Below are 17,012 nucleotides of genomic sequence, written 5' to 3'. Positions count from 1 at the left end.
AATCTCCTATAGGTGGCATATAGTTGGATCTTGTTTATTATATTCATGCATTCAGACTACATCTTCTGATTAGTGATTTTAATCCATTTATATTAAAGTAATTATTTATAGCTAAGTACTTACTATGACCATTTAAAAATTGTTTTCTGTTTTGTAGTTCTTTTGATTCGTTCTTTCTCTCATGTTGTGTATCTTGGTGATTTGATGATTGTTTTTGATCATGGTATACTATATTTATCTTTATTGTATCTACCATAGGTTTTTTTCTTGTGGTTATCATGAGGTTTGCATAACATTTTTTATATTTATAATAGTCTGGTTTAAGCTGATAACAACTTCAATTACATACAAATGCTGTACACTTTTACTGCTCCCCTCCTTCACTTTATGCTATTGATGTCAAAATTTAGTTTACATTGTGCATTCATTAATAAATGTTTATGGTTATAGCTATTCTTTAGACTTTTGTCTGTTATCTTTTAGACTTGGATTAAAAATGATTAAGCAGGCTGGGAGTGGTGGCTCATACCTGTAATCCCAGCACTTTGGGAGGCTGAGGCGGGCGGATCATGAAGTCAGGAGTTAGAGACCAGCCTGGCCAATATGGTGAAACCCTGCCTCTACTAAAAATACAAAAATTAGCTGGGCGTGGTGGCACACGCCTGTAGTCCCAGCTACTTGGGAGGCTGAGGCAGAAGAATCGCTTGAACCTGGGAGGCAGAGATTGGAGTGAGCGGAGATTGCGCCACTGCACTCCAGCCTGGGTGACAGAGTGACATTCCATCTCAAAAAAAAAAAAAAAAAAAAAAAAAGATTAAGCACCACAATTACAGTATTGCGTTATTCTGTATTTCTGTATTTATTTACGTTGACCAGTGAGATTTATACTTCCGTGAGCTTCTGTGTTGCTGTTTAGTGTCCTTTCAATGTGAAGAACTGTCTGTAGGATTTACTGCAAGGCAGGTCTAGTGGTGACAATCTCTCAGTTTCGTTTGGGAAAGCCTTTATCTTGCCTTCATTTTTAAAGGACAGTTTTTTTTTTTTTTTCGTTTTACTTTCAGCACTTTGGAAATGTCATCCCACTTTCTCTCCTAGCCCATAGTTTCTGCTGGAAGTCTGCTGACAGTCTTGTGGAGGTTGACCTGTATGTGAAGAGTCGGCTTTCTCTTACTGTTTTCAAAATTCTCTTTGTCTTTGACTTTTGACAATTTACATACAGATAGTCCCTGACTTACAATGGCTTTACTTATAATGTTTAACTTTAGATGGTGCAAAAGTGATATGCTATGCATTTAGTAGAAACCGTACTTCAAATTTTGAAATTTGATTTTTCCTGGGCTAGCGATATGTGGTGGGATACACACTCCTGATGCTGGGCGGTGGCAACAAGCTGCAGCTCCCAGGTAGGCACTCGGCACTCGGTCATGAGGGCAAACGACCAATACCCTGCCGTTTTGACTTATGATATTTTCAACTTACCACAGGGTTCCTGGGACATAAGCCCATCATACGTTGAGGAGCATCTGTGTAATGTGTCTCAGTACAGACCTCTTCGGGTCAAGGTATTTGGTACCCTTTGGGCTTTATAAACATGGATGTGAGAATTTCCTGCTTGAGGGTGTCCAATGATAAGTCCCACAGGCTGGCTTTCTTCACTCTTTTTAATTCTTCTGTTTGTTTTCTTCTCTGATTGGTTAGCTTAAAATGACCCATCTTTGAGTTTGCTGATTCTTTCTTTTACTTAGTCTAGTCTGCCCTTGATGCTCTTCTAGTCCTGCAGAGTTGAGCTGGCTGCTGAGATCCACTCCAGCTGCTGAGATCTGTGTTTGGCCTGCAGGCAGGTATGGAGTGTCATCTGTAGGGGCTTGTGAGGTAGTGACTGCAGAGGTGCATGTGGGCTGACTTCTGGGGTCTGTGGGTAGGCCCGTTGGCTGGTGGGGTCTACAGATAGGCTGGTTGGTGGGCGGGGGCGTCCACAGCTGGGACAGCTGGCAGGCCAGCTTGTGGGGTCTATGGGCTGGTTGTTGGTATCTGCGTGCCAGTTGCTGTGAACACCAGCCCCTTTTCTATATTCTTAGTTGACCCCAGGTGATCGAGCCATGCCAATTTCCTCACTGTTTTGGGCTAGGTGCTAGAGAAGTGGGCCTCCTGGGAAGTGCCGTGAAAGGTTAGGGAAGCTGGATGCTCACTTTGCTCTCTCTTTCCCTCATGGGAAAAACTGTAGGCCAAGGGCATCTCTCAGTGCTTAGCTGTGCCAGCTTGGGGAAGGAGTGATGTGAGTGAAGTGAAACTACTCTTCTTTCCCTTTCCATTGGGACTGTTCCTGTATTTTGTGCCTCACCAGGGTGCGGGGACCTTTCAACTGGATTCTGGAACTCTCCTAAAAATATTTTTATCCATGGACGCTTGTTAAATCCATGTGTCTGTGAGGAGACAAGGGCCAGGACCTCTTATTCTGATACCTTGCTGTTGTCACTCTTCTTTATAAGGAGAAATCCATCTGTCAGAGGGTTTGGAGAGCGGAATCCTCTGGTTTCCCTATTCTGTTTGGGGAAGCCTACCTGGCAGACTTCTCTGGCTGCCTAGTGAGTGTGGAATCCAAGTCAGGGAGCAGGTGCTTTGGTTTGAATGCTTACTAACTTCAGGCACTCGTGCACTCATCTCCTGTCTCTAGAGTGAGGTGGGCCTGCCACTGAGACTGGAGAATTACAATTCATTCCTCAGACGGATCTGATTTTCTTCTAGATCCCTATGGGTTTCCATGGGTGTGCATTTCCCATTCTAAAGAATAGCGTTTTTACTTATTTATGCCAATTTCAGAGGGGCTGCCTTTACTTTCTTCATATTTCACATTTATCGGTGGATGGTCTGGTCCCAGGTAAATGGTGTTTCGTGTGCAATTCCAGCTTCTCAGCACCCTGTGAAGAAGGACTCTTTGGGGTGCCACGGAATTCACATCTGCTTCTTGGTAGTGCTTCCTTTTCCGGGGATTGGTTTTCGGTTTCCTTTTTTTCCCCTAGCGTCTCATACGTCGCTCAGTCTGTAGGAAGGCCCTACAAAGGCCTTAGCTGGAGATTTTGCTGTTCTGCTCTAGAAAAGGGCTGTGACACCAGCATGAGCGATTTTAGGGTGCAAATTTGCAGGTCCTGGAACTTATGGACGTTTAGGTTCATTTTTTAACATGAAAATATGAAATTTTAAATACAAAATTAGGTATAAAATGAAATTTAGGAAGGGCCTAGGTCAGTGAGGAGCCTGAAGCTTAGCTTCATGAAGTGCAGAGAAACTTGGCTGCTGGCAAGGGTTCTGCACAGGTGGGGTTAGGCTTAGGCTCCAGAGGACCCAGGATTATGGATCGTGGACCCTCACAAAGAAGACTTAAAGGTTCTTGTGCCTAAACTGAAAAGCCTCTAATTGATGATACTTACACAGATAATTCATGAACATGCTCTCATACCTATAAATGAAGAAACAATGCAGAAGAGCATAGAGCGAAAAGGGAAATGCTTCCTCTAATTATGATCACCCGACCTGCTTTCTCCCATCAGCAATCCCTGTGAACAATTCAGAGCGTCTCTCGCAGGCATTTTTCTTAACCTCTAAAAAGATATATGTATATTTACCTCATTATTTTTAAATGATACATAGTAATCTATAATATGTCTGCTCGAAGTTTATTTGAACAATCACTTATCGATAAGTATTCAGGTTTATTTCAGTTGGTTGCTTTTACATGATGGCAGTTACCATTATTTTACCTACATATGGGCATATGGGAATATTTTCATGACATAGACAACTGGGAATTTCTCAATAGGTAAAAAAGTGTCAAGATTAAAATTTTGATAGATTTAATGTTGTCCTTTTAAAAGACTACCACAATTTACACTCCTATCAATAATATAATAGTACATCTTTTATATGTTCTTATCAATATGACTTTTCAGCAATATAATGGGTAAAATATATTTTTGAGATTTTTGAATTTTTTTTTGATATGGATGTGCTTCAGTGCTAATAAAGTTTGACATCTTTTTTATCTTTATTTTTATTTTTTAATTTTTTAATTTTTTTTGAGACAGAGTCTCGCTCTGTGGCCCAGGCTGGAGTGCTGTGGTGCGATCTCGGCTCACTGCAAGCTCAGCCTCCCAGGTTCACGCCATTCTCCTACCTCAGCCTTCTGAGTAGCTGGGACTACAGGCGCCCGCCACCACGCCCGGCTAATTTTTTTGTGTATTTTTAGTAGAGACGGGGTTTCACCTTCTTAGCCAGGATGGTCTCGATCTCCTGATATCGTGATCTGCCCACCTCGGCCTCCCAAAGTGCTGGGATTACAGGCGTGAGCCACCGTGCCCGGCCGACATCTTTGTTGTATGTTTACTGTTCATTTATATTTCTTCTCTGTGAATTATCTGCTCATATTCATTCCTTTGTTTTCTTTGGAATTGCTGGTCCTTTTGAATGTGTAGGTGCTCTTCCACACTGCAGATGTTATCCATGCTGTGTATCCTTTCTGCCTTTCTGCAAGTTAGCTTTAAACTTTGTTTATGATGCCTTTGGTTGTAACATTTTTATATTTATGTGACCAAGCTTGTCAATCTTTTTCTTATTTCATCTGGGTTTTTTTTTTTTTTTTTTTTTGCTGGTAAAGAGGGAGTAACACTTATGAAGCACTTTTCCATCCCTAGATTTAAAAAATGCTCTTATATATTTATTTTAATAATTTTATAATTAAAATGTTTATGAATCATTTAAAATTTATTTTTAAATATTTTAAAATTATAATTTAAAATGTTTACAATAATATTTATATTATAAATATTATAAATAATATTTTATACTATAAACATTATAAATAATATTTTATACTTTATAATGTTTATATATTATATAATATTTATTACAATTTAAATTATTTTAAAAATGATTTGTAAGTCTTTCTATCATTTTTTTGAAAAGTTGATATTTGTTCAGTGATTAGAAACATCTACTGTTCTGGTTTTTCTATTGCTGCAGAACATACGCCTCTAGACTTAGTGGCATGGAACAATCACAACTTGATTCTGCTTATGAACTCTGAAGTCTAGGAATTTAGGCAGAATGGGGATGGTCTGGCTCTGCTCCACCATGTCTGGGGCCTCAGCTGGGAAGACTTGAGTGACTGGGGTGGTGTGAACAGTGGGGGACTGGGATCATCTAAGGGCTTTTCACTGACATGTTTGGGTACCTGGCCTTGGATGACTCAAAAGTTGGGCTCAGCTGGGAATAGTCCTTGGAGCGCCTGACTTGGCCTCTGCATGGCTTGGGCTTCCTTACAGTATGGAGGCCTCAGGGTGGTCTGAATTGTTCATGAAAGCTCGGGACACCAGGAGCCAGTGTTGCAACAGAACAGGGAAGAACCTGCATGGCCTTTTGTGACCTCACCTTGGAAGTCAAACATGTCACTTCCACTGGTGGATGGTCACGTGTCCACCCAGATTCAAACAGAGGGCACATAAACCCCACTTCTCAATGGGAGAAATGTCAAATAATTTGTGGACATGCTTTAAAGCTACTTCAGCCTCCCTTATCATATATTAAATTTCCGTTTATAATGGATCTGTTTGTAGACTCTAACATATCCCAGTGGTCTATTTGTTTAAGCCCACTCCAACATCACGTGCCATCCTACAGACTTTTCTTCTTAGCTATGACAATATTTAAAAATTTCTAAAACAAAACTTTGGTGAGAAAGTAATATTACCTGTAAGCAATGATTTTTTTTAATGTGTCCATCAGGAGTTCATGGAGTTTTTAGGGTGGATACACATGATATTATGTGCTGACATCTTGTAATTATATCTCTACTTCTTAGAGGAGAATTTCGCACCTGTTGAGTTCATCTACCTTACTCCTGACGATTTTATAGGGCAAAGAAGCCCATGCAAAGACATTGAGTGGTTTGGCCATGGTTTGCAGCATGTTGGAGGCAGGGCTGGCTCCGGAACCCAGGTCTCCTGAGCGCAGCATGGTGCCCTGCCTGTCAGTCAGCCTGGATTCTTCAACCCCAGTCTTCATTGGTTACATTTTGCGCACTAATGATGTTTGCCTGTGGCCATTGACAAGGGCTCTGGTTACCTATGTGTATGATGCTGACAATACACCGTGGAGCAAATGTGCCTCCTGCACGGTGAGACAGCCCCCAGGTAGAAGCAGCGTCTTGGCAGGTGCCCCACACTGCATGGTTACTTCAACCTTCATGCACTGAGCACTGCACCAACTGCCAGAAGAATGTATTGGCCATTTTCATAATTTCTACACTAGATGCTGGGTTTGGGATTTAGAGGTCAGCTGTGGAGTAGGCTGACATCTTACCAATGCCCTTAGAAAATGCAGTTCAAATTAATTGTCATTCCCTGGGCTACTGGGAGCTGCTTGCAGGGAATATCTCCCTGGAGATCCCTTTCCTGCTTTGTCCTGACATTTAAGACCCTCAGAACTTTCTGTAAGAGGCTGGCCTTTTAGCGCTGAGAGGGACTTCTCTAACCTAAACTTGGTTAACCAGACTAGGGTATTTGGCAGACATTTTTTTTTTTTGAAAATAAATGAAGTAAGCCTGTGACTTCAGGAAAAATAACTGATAGTATCTGTTGCCATAAAATGAGAGCTTTCGTGTGAAAATTAGAATTTTAGAAAACTTGTATCCATCGCTGTGAGCTTGATAGCTTCCTAACACCTCCTGACGTTTCTGATGGGATTCACGGTCATATTAATGCACTGGCTGTGTAATGAAATGTGTTGACATTTGATAGATCTGCAAACGTCAGTGAATCAATATTTGCCAAATGACCGATACGTTTATTGCAAAATCATGAGTGGGTAAACAAATGATCTATTCAAAGTGCAGGATAGCTAATAGATTTTAATGTAGTCGTGTAAAAAAATAGGTGAGATGGGTTCTCATCTGCCAGTGCTGCGAACCTATGAGAAACTATCATGCTTTGAATTTTGGTATAGTATTGATGAGGAATAGCCACAATTGGCTGAAAAGTTTACTACAAAAGTGCCCCTCTTTTCTAGCTACATATTTGTTTCAGGCTGAACTTTCTTCACACGCCTTAACTAAAGCAATCTAATGGCCCAGGCTGAGGGCAGAAGCAGATCTGACAACCCAGCTGTTTTCTAAGTCGGACACCCAGGAGCTTCGAACAGGCATAAATTATCGCCATTCTTCTCACTGATATTTTTGTTTTGAAAAATATAGTGGCTGGGGCACGGTGGCTCACACCTGTAATCCCAGCACTTTGGGAGGCCGAGGCAGACGGATCACTTGAGGTCAGTAGTATGAGACCAGCCTGGCCAACATGATGAAACCCCATCTCTACTAAAAACACAAAAATTAGCTGGGCATGGTTGTGGGCGCCTGTAGTCCCAGCTACTGGAGAGGCTGAGGCAGGAGAATCACTTGAAATCAGGAGGCAGAGGTTGCAAGGAGCTGACACTGGGCCACTGGGCGACAGAGCAAGACTGTGTCTGAAAGAAAGAGAGAAAGAAAAAGAAAGAAAAAGAAAGAAAGGAAGGAAGGAAGGAAGGGAAAATATAGTTATGTTTCTTAAAATATGAAATTTATGTTTACATGTCATGAATTTATTATTGTTATTTTTGATACAAGTTGATACATATTTTAAAATTTTCTCAGCTTTCATTTGTAATACAGCAAATGCCATCAAATCTAAACTCTCATGAACAAAAGCTCTTGAGGATGCTGAATAATTTTTCAGAGGGCAAAGTGGTCCTGAGGCCGAAAAGTCTGAGAGAAGCTGCTTTTCAGAAAACCCTACCTTAGTTTAAACAGTTAAGAGACCTCTGCACAGGCACCTGGTTGGTGAGGCCTGTGCCAGGTGCAAGGGCGGCCCCCCAGTTATTACCTGTGAGCTTTCACCAGGTCTGACTTCTGCCTTTTAGGCAAATGACCTGGATCCTGTGGGCCGTGACTCGGAGACCACTGGGCATGTCTCCTCTTCGTCATGCTGTTTAAAAACAAATGAAATGTGGGTACCAGTGTGTATTTCTGAACGATGTGTGAAAACAGCAGCAGAATAGAAAGTTCAATGGTAACTGTGCAGTGAGTAATGTGGGTGTCCTCTAATGGGGACCAGGAAAAGGGAAGCTTGTCGGGAAGACAGGGTGTACACTGATGTCAGGAGGTCTTGTGTGAGGCTGCTGAGGCGCCCCCAGATCTGCTTCACATCCGCTTCTCACATCTGCATCTGAGGCCCCGCTGTCTCATCCCCGAGTGTGGAAAAGGGGGACTCGGCTGCACCCTCCCTGTGCTCGCCGCATTATTCTCTGCACCCTCCGAGGGTGTGCTGCTGAGTTTATAGTCCGGGATTGTGGGTGGAAAGATAGCTTTGTATTTCTGAATGTTAAGAAAACAGAGTAAAGCCACTTCAGTGATTTTGTTTGTTTGTTTGTTTTTTGTTTTTTCTGGGAAGGTATATCCATGGACAATTTTCACCTTTGTTTTTCCTGGGATTACGTGTATATGCCCTCTGTCCCCCCCTGTTCTGGATTCAGAGATGAACTGGACTTCTCAAGAGAGTGCTCAAAGTCTCGTTGGGAACTAGATAGAAAAAATGGAAAACTACACAGGGGTCTGAGGGGATACGCTGAGTCATCTCCCAGAAGTGAGTGCAGTGGGCGTCTAGAGAGGGCTGTCCCTGACGGTGGTGTGGGGGGTAGTGAGAAGGAGATTTGGGGGAGGGAGAAAGTGGTGACATGGGGCTGCACAGAAGCAGGTGTTCAGAGGGAAGGGAATTGAGAACTGCTCCCCAGGAGAGCTGGAAGGCTAAGTCCAGGTGACCCAGACAGAGTCACCAGGTAGTGAAGACAAGGGCAGGGTGCAGCTATGGGGAGGCAAACCCAGATGATTTTCTGAGCAGTTGGCTTGTGGTCATGAGTGTTTCGGTTTCACTGATCCTGCTGAACACACACTGCCTCTTGCCAAGTCCAGCCTCGAAGAGTTGGAGTCATCTGGAAACATTCATAATGAAGGGAGGGCATGAACTTGACCTTGAAGGGCCACCAGGATTTGGGTAAGAAGAATGGGAAAAGCATTTGAGGGTTAGAAAAGGGGTAGATGAAGGCTTAGAAGTGGGAAGGTGCCAGGCATGTGGACCAGGGGACTGGAGCCAGGGTGTGGTGTGGGAAGTGGGCCGGGCTGTGAAGCCAAAGGCCCTGCAGGCCAGACTCAAGCGTAGGCCTTGCCTTTTGGCTGTGGGAGTCACGGATGGTCTTTGAACAGCAGTTAGGACTGTATGACAGGGCCCTTATCATGGCACCTGAGGGTGACTGAAGGGGAAATGGAAATGCCAGAACCATTAGGGTTTTTCTTCATTGTGGGCTGTCGGGGAGAAAAGGAGAGATGAAAAAAATCACTGCTTTAGAGGAATTGGGGACTGACTGGAATCGTATGGCGAGGGAGCGGAGGAGTGAGGGATAGTGCCAAGTTTTCGGCCTGACACCAGCGAAATACAAATACGCTTGTTTCTTTACATAGCTGAGCGCGCAGATGATCTTTAAGACGTGCTCGTCTGATTTGGCACTTGGATTCTGGGAGGAACAGGAGGAAGAGCTCTCTCAGACTGGGATTCAAGTTTTAGCTCCCCTTGGGCTATTATTGTTACCTAAGAAACACAATCAGGCTCCTGGTTGAAGAATCAAACTAAGGACAGAGATGTCTGTGACCTGGGCTCCCCTGCAGGCCTGCGTGGCCGGCGGCCTCTAGGACTGCCTGGTGACCCCTGCTGCTGCTGTCATGGCCTCTCCTCGTGCCCACCCCTGGAGCGTGGGCTGGATCTTGGGACTCGCTTCTCATGGACAGACCACAGGCTACAGCAAAGGTGACCAGATGCCACTTCCGTGATGAGGCCGAATGTCTTGCTCACTGTCACTCACGCCTTTGCTTGGCCACTCACCCTGAAGGAAGTCACTGGCCTCAGGACAGGCCCCCATGTAAGGAATCGAGGTCTCCAGCCAACAGCCATGTGAGTGAACTTGGAACCAAATCCTACCCCAAGCAGGCCCCGAGATGACCGCAAGCTATCAGCTTGATTGCAGCTTGTGAGAGGCCTGGAGCCAGGGGGACCAGCTAACCACTTCCAGGTCCCCAACCCACAGGGACTGTGACATAATCTACATGGGTTGCGTTAGGCTGCTGAACTTGGGGAAATTTGTTGCACAGCCATAGATAGCCGACACACCCAAACTCTCCTGGTGGTGTTTAAGAGCACTGGCCCCGAAGCCAGATGCTTGTGTGCAAATCCTGGCTCTGCCATTTACAAGCTGCACAACCTTAAGGAAATTAGTTGGTTCTATGTGCCTCAGTCCCTTCACCTGTAAAATGGGAATAAGAATAATGCCTGTGTCATGGGATGACTGTGAGGATTAAATGAGATAGCCCCTACATTGTTTGGCATCGTGTTAGCACTCAGTCAGTATCAGCTCCTATGACCACGATTACTATTGTCTACCCTTGAAGGCCAGCTGAACGCCCATCCTGCCTACAACTTCTCCTTACTGCCCCAGTGCATGCTGGCCTCTCCTTGGCACTGCACACTCTGATTCTCCATGAAAAACTCTTGAATTTGTTCTCTGAGGGTCTCAGATGTGTAACCTCTTCTCTTCCCAACTGTGTTAGTCCATTTTGCATTGCTGTAAGGGAAGACCCGAAGCTGGGTAATTTACAAAGAAAAGAGGTGTATTTGGCTCACCATTCTGCTGGCTGTAAAAGCATGGAACTGGCATATCTGCTTTAGGCAAGAACATCAGGAAGCTGCCACTCATGGCAGAAGGTGAAGGGGAGCAGGTGCTCCCCTGGTGAGACAGGGAACAAGAAAGCAGGGAAGACCCCAGGCTCTAACCAGCAGATCTTGTGGTAACTCATTACCACTGGAAAGGTACCAAGCCATTCATGAGGGCTCCCATGACACAATCACCCCCTTCCAGGCCCCACCTCCAGCACTGGGGATCACATTTCAACATGAGATTTGGAGGGGACACACATCCAAACCATATCACCAGCTCTGAAGGGTCTCCAGGAAGACTTGGCAGAGTGCTTGATCAGAACGAGAGGGCGGAGTTAAAGTGGACAGACGGTGAGAGAGGCATCATTAGCCATGAGCCTGCGGAGGCCAGGACCAGGTGGAGATACTGGTTGCGGCTTGTGAGGTCCTAGACTGTCCAGGCACAGAACAAGTGCAGAGCCATCTTGTTAATCTGGGTAGAGTGAACAGAAATGACACACTCAGAGGCCTCGAGAAAATGCACAAGGCCATGAAGGGGACATGAAGACCGGTTCTACGGAGGTTCCCTTAATGCAAAGTGAGTGCTTGGTAAATGTTTGTTACAAAAAGATTTGTTGAATGGAGCCAGATGTTCATTCTTGCCAGTTTGGTGAAGGTCCCCTGAAGTGGTTGGAATTTGGATGATGGGAAAAGAGACTGATCACCGTGAAAGGAAGAGGAAAGCTGAAAGTCACAGGAAAGGGTTTTAAGCAGGAGCCTGAGCTTGGTGCTGGCACCTCGGGCCACATGTACCCTCCCCGCAACTGTGCCCGCCCTGTGCTGATGGCCTGGCGCATGCTTCCGAGTTTGTGTTTTCTATGGCAGCCAGCTCCCTGGGTGGGCCTACGTAGAAGGTTGGCAGAAGGTAGGGCGAGCTAAGGTCCTGACCATCAGAGAGAGAAACCAGCAGCACCTGCCCCTGTCCATGTGGCCCAGGGAGAGTCTATTTGATCACTTGTGCCTGAACTGCTGAAATTCAGGTGAGATAAGGGAGGTGCTGGCTTTGAGTCCTGCCTGATTGAGCTCTGGGAAGATGCCATGCCATGATCCCACCCCAGGGGGACGAGGACCACTGCCTACAGGCATGATGGCTTCCTGGACCCCCAAAGGCGAAATCCTTGCAGCACCCGCAAAGGTAGTCAGAGCAGCCATGTGGAAGCCTGCAGGTAGGAGCTGCCCATTAATACATTCAACATGCCTTTTGTGAGTGTCCACTTTGTGCTGGCACCTTAAAGCACTGGGGTTGAGCAAACCCAGACATAGCTCCTGTCCCTGCGGCTCTTTGCACCTAGCGGGGCAGGGCTCCCTGGGGCGGTCCAGCCTCCTGGGGCTGTGGGAAGGCCTGAGTGCCTTTGAGGCTTGTCACAACGCCTGAGAGAGCCATTGGCATTGAGTGGGTGGGGGCTGGGGACCCTCCTGCTATTCACAGCACCGCACGGTGAAGCATTCCACCGCTGGAAATGCCAGTCAGTTACACCTTCGGGGATGAAGAGTCTCGTGGGAGAGGTAAGCATTAGTTAATTAGCCACACAAACAAGTGAACAGTTACCAGCCCTGTGAACTGCTGTGAAGATAGGGCCCAGGGCGCTCAGAGGGGGAATAGACAGGGCCAGGGTGCTCAGAGGGGGAATAGACAGGGCCAGGGCGCTCAGAGGGGGAATAGACAGGGCCAGGGTGCTCAGAGGGGGAGCAGTGCAGCACCGTCTAGGCGGGAAGGGGACATGGAGGAAGGAGGAGGGCTTCCTTGGGGAAGCCATGAGTGGCCAAACTCGGAACCACTGGGTTAAAGGGGTGCAGTGGGGGTGAGGATAAGATGAAGATTGTTCCAGGCAGAGACAATGACATCCCCTAAACCCTGGGAGGGAGGATGTGGCCCATATGAGGACTGCAGACGGCCAGGGGGATGGTGGGAGAGGAATCGGGAGAGACAGGCCAAGGTGAGGCACATAGGCCCTGAGGAGCTGCACCGGGGTCCTGGTCCCCAGGAGTTTTTGGCACATGGGTGACCTGACCACATCTCAGACTTGGGATGATCGCCCTGGAAGGATGTGGAAGACAGATGAGAGGGCAAGTGTGGGGACGGAGGGCACAGCCCAAGGGCCACGGGCCTGGCACCCAGAGAGATGGCTCTTGCTTGGATGGGGTTGGGGAGGGGGGCACAAGGATGAAGACAGAAGACAAAAAGGGAGGGCTGTGCAGGCCTTGAGCGGGAGGTAGGACTTGGGGTGGGGTAGACCTGGGCAACAGAGAGGAAGGTGGGAAGATGAGTGGCGGACAGTGGTGGTATTACCATGGGCCTGGGAGTGGGTGGTGAGCACAGTTTCGGGCATGGAGAACCTGGGGACCTCTGAGGCATCGTGTGTGTGAGGGGGCGGTGTGGAATAGACCTCTCATGGTGAAGCTGTCCAGGGGCCAGAGGTGAGGTCAGGGCTGGAGGTACCACTGGGAGAGGCTGATGCAGATAGCAGTAGAGGCCGCTGGAGTCGGGGACCAGCCTAGAGAGGGAGTTCATCAGAAGACACAGCTCCCCCTATGACTTGAGGCACCCCAGTTTTAACAGCCAGGTAGAGGACTCTGGCCCAGTCAAAGACAGAAGGAGAACGGACAGAGGGGAGGAGAGGGGATGGACCTGTCATAGACACTGGGAACACACTTGTTTCGAAAGTTGCTTGTGCAGTAGGGTTTAGTGCTGCTGGGACGTAGAGTCTGAGGATGACAGAAATGTCTCTCGGCTTTAGAAAATGGGGTTGTTGGTGACACTGGCAAGATCCACCTTGGAGGAGTGGTGAGGCAGAGGCCGCTTGGCAGCGTGGGGTGAGTGGGTGGAGGGGAGGAAGTGGGGGCGGCCTGGAAACCCTTAGAAGATGCATGTGAGGGAAGAGAGGTGAAGGAGTAGCTGGGGAGGCTGCGGGGTTGAGGGAAGGCTTTTCTTCTTTAATTTCGGGAGGGAGAGGCCTCAGCATTCTCCTGGCAGATGTGTTGTCCCTCAGTTCCATCCCTTAAAAAGAACAGCTCGTGACTGCAGGTCATTACTGCAAAATAGACACCCATGTGAAAGGGCAGATGCTATTATCATCTTCGCTTTACATACGAGGCCCAAAGTGGTTATGCAACTTGCCCAAGGCCACACAGCTGGTAACTAGAGCCGGGATGAATCAGACACAGTTTTCCTGAGCCTAACTCAAGGGTCCGGGTCTTAACGCCTTGACTCTTGCTCTGCCGCCTTTCAGTTGAGCCTGGGCCATTGTCACGTGTCTGTGCCCCTGATGGACGTGAGCCTGTGTGGGAAGGGTGGTCATATTACTGCGTATTCACCAGCCCTGTGCTGGGTGTTGGAGCTCATGGCAGCCCATTTGTGGTCTCTTCCCAACGCCACATGTGGGCATGAAACCGGCTTCAGCGGGAGTGTTTATACCGCAGGAATTGGCACCCGCTACAGATCAGAGCTATTTTTAATCCCCTCCCCAGGCCCCAGTGGAGCTGGTTGTTCGACATTTAGCAGCACACCACACGCTTGTCCGTACAGAACACCAAGGTAGGCTCAGTGGAAACCCTCCACCTCTGACAAACCTTCTGCCTTGGGTGAGCAACTGAGGGCCTGTGGCTCCCTCAGAGCTCCCTCACCCTGCCCTGCAGCTGGGAGGGTCTCCACCCATCAAAGGCCACGGCGACCTGGGCTCCGATTTGCTGAGCCTCGGCGGGGCGGGCGGCAGGAGGGTGGGAAGGTGGCCTGCCATGCCTGGGAGGCCTGGCTGCTGGGCTGCACGGGGTGAGCCTCCCCACCTGCTGTCCCTGCCCTGGCTTCCCTCCTGTCACCCCCATCCCTCCACATCAACTCAGCAGCAGCAAGAGGCGACGCTCCAGACCCCGACTTTCAGAGCAATCACCTCTACATGTCAAAGTGCAGCATGGTTTAAAGAAAGATGAGGGGATGTATTAAAAAGGGAAGAAGGGGCCAAGAGCTTTCTCGGGCCTAAGGGAGAACCCAGGCAGGGCTGTGGGCTCCCTTCACAGAGCACCTCTGGGTGCTGGGCTTCGACCTAGAGAAGGTGGGGCTTCTGTCCATTTTATAGATAAGGAAACTGAGGCCCAGAAAGAGGAAGTGACCTGCCCCAGGACACACATCGGTGAGGGGTGGACTCCAGAGGCTCCAGGTCTCACTCTTACGTTCCCGTAGGGCCCGGGGAAAGAGAGAGATTGACTCAGAACCAAAAGTTGTTTCTGCCACCCTTTAGGTAGCCACATCTTCCCAACTTCCAGGATGAAGAAAGGCTTTTCCTGGACTGACTGAGAGGCTGGCAGGGTGGTGGATGGCCGGTGTTGTGGCGTCTCAGTTTCCAGCCGGCTCCCATGCAGCAACCGGGAGGGTTCTGTGGCTTCATTGTCATCTTCATCGTCGTCCGGGGCCTGCTTGGGGCCGTGTCTGCCACCTGCCTGGTCTAGGCCAGGCACAAAGTGGGTGCTGAGGCGTCTCCTCTCTGCCTCCTGGGCTCAGTCGCTGTGGCTGGTGTCTGGGCCCCTTGTCCCAACCTCCAGCCTGCAGTGCCCACTCCCACGTGAAAGACTGGCTCGTACATTTCCCCATTCAGCTGATGGTGAGTGCAGTGCTATTTTAAGCCCACATGGAAGTACTTTTTTTTTTTTTTTTTATAAGGACCATCTGCTACCGGCCCCAGCCCAGATGATACAGTTAGAGCCTACCCACAGCATCCTCCCCGCCTTCAGACAGTTCCAGGAACAGGGGTGAGTCACGCCCAGCTGAACTCCCATCTCGCTCACCCGAGAGCTGGACCGGGCGCCAGCAGAGGGGGCCACGCACGCTCCGTGGAGCAGGTGCACTCTGCCACCTCCCAGAGATGGGAAGGAGACCCTCACCCTCTGCCCCAGCTGTGCCCTGCACCCTCTGAGGGACCAAGGCCCGGGTCACAAATTCAATAGCAGATGCTGCAGCTTCTTGTCACAGTAGCTTGTCCCAGAGCAGGCCACACAGAAGCCACCCTTCTCTGGCTGCCCCTGGAAGCACCTTGGGTCTGCCTTGGTGCAGAGAGGGTGGGCTGTTTGAGGCGGTGTTCTGGGTAGACATCCAGCTTGGGCCACTGGGAAGATGTGATTAAACACTGACCACCCCATTTTCTTTCTGGGTGAAAGATCAGGGCCCAGGCAAGGCTCCTCAGCTGTGCTCACCCCCCGTCTCCCTCTGACCCCTTCTCTCCTCTTCCCATCTCAGCACCTAGCGGCCTGCTGTGAGCAGAGGTTGTCAGGGCAGAGACCTCAGTCAGACTTTGAATCCAGGCTCTGCCCCTCATTGGTGGTGGAACCCAGGGCCAGACCTATTTAATCCTGAGCCTCTGTTTGCACATCTGTAAAATGGGGATAGTCTGAGCTGCCTCCTAGGGCATGTGAACAGGAATGGGACGATGCATGGAAGGATCCGGCATGCTACCTGGCTGCTACTTTCTCATCACTAGGGATTCCAAAGGGCCTGTCCTTGGCATAGGCTGAAACGCAGTGAGAGTGTTGAAAGCGCTGGACCTGTAACTCCATAGAGAAGCGCTTCCCCACCTCAACACCAGCACCAGCACTGCTCTCAATGTGCGGTGGCCTCTCCCTGCCTGAGAGCTGGTCATTTTGGCAGCAGGGAGCCTGGTGAGGCAGTGCATGGCCAGCAGGCATTTGACGCCAACAGTGCAGGCTCTGCCGGCCGTGATTCCATCATCCCCAGACTAGCAGAACCACTGCCTTCGCAGGAATCTCAAAGCCCAGGGCTTTTGGGGGTGCTTCTCCACCACTCCTGACTGCTTCTTTCCCTTCAGGGGCCATGGCTGCTGCCTGCTGCGGGGTCACTGCGTGACGCGAGCACCGCAGCATCTCAGGTGCGTGCACCCTTAGATGACCCTGAGGTGCCCGGGAGCAGGCGAGGGCCGAGTCCTAACAGCTCCACTTCCTGTCCCCGAGTCTATCTGCTGCTCCTCTGTAGAGTCCTACAGTTTATCTGTGGTCAGTTTTCTTACCCATTTCCTGCCAGCTGCTACTGGTTTTTTAGTCAGCTCTGACAGCTACGGTAATTGGGAAAGGACGCAGGCTGCTGAGGCCGGGTGATTCACCAGCTCTGGCCAACGGGGACAGGGAGCACAGACGGAGGCGCCCCGTCAGTCCCCCTGGGCCTGGTCCCCCAGGCCTCAGTGAGTG

General features: G+C 48.7%; 1 long non-coding RNA gene across 1 annotated transcript in view; it reads left to right on the top strand.

Annotated features, from left to right (window-relative positions):
- Positions 1 to 15,594, top strand: part of LOC139355405 (uncharacterized) — a 31,704-nt gene extending 16,110 nt beyond the window's left edge. Inside the window, exon 3 of the long non-coding RNA XR_011611437.1 lies at positions 15,478 to 15,594. This is a non-coding gene — a long non-coding RNA (uncharacterized lncRNA). The remainder of the gene's footprint in view (positions 1 to 15,477) is intronic.
- Positions 15,595 to 17,012: the final 1,418 nt, after the last annotated feature.

This window comes from Macaca nemestrina, chromosome 13, assembly GCF_043159975.1.
Source record: "Macaca nemestrina isolate mMacNem1 chromosome 13, mMacNem.hap1, whole genome shotgun sequence".
Lineage (NCBI taxonomy): Eukaryota > Metazoa > Chordata > Mammalia > Primates > Cercopithecidae > Macaca > Macaca nemestrina.
This window is presented reverse-complemented; position numbering and strand designations above follow the sequence as displayed.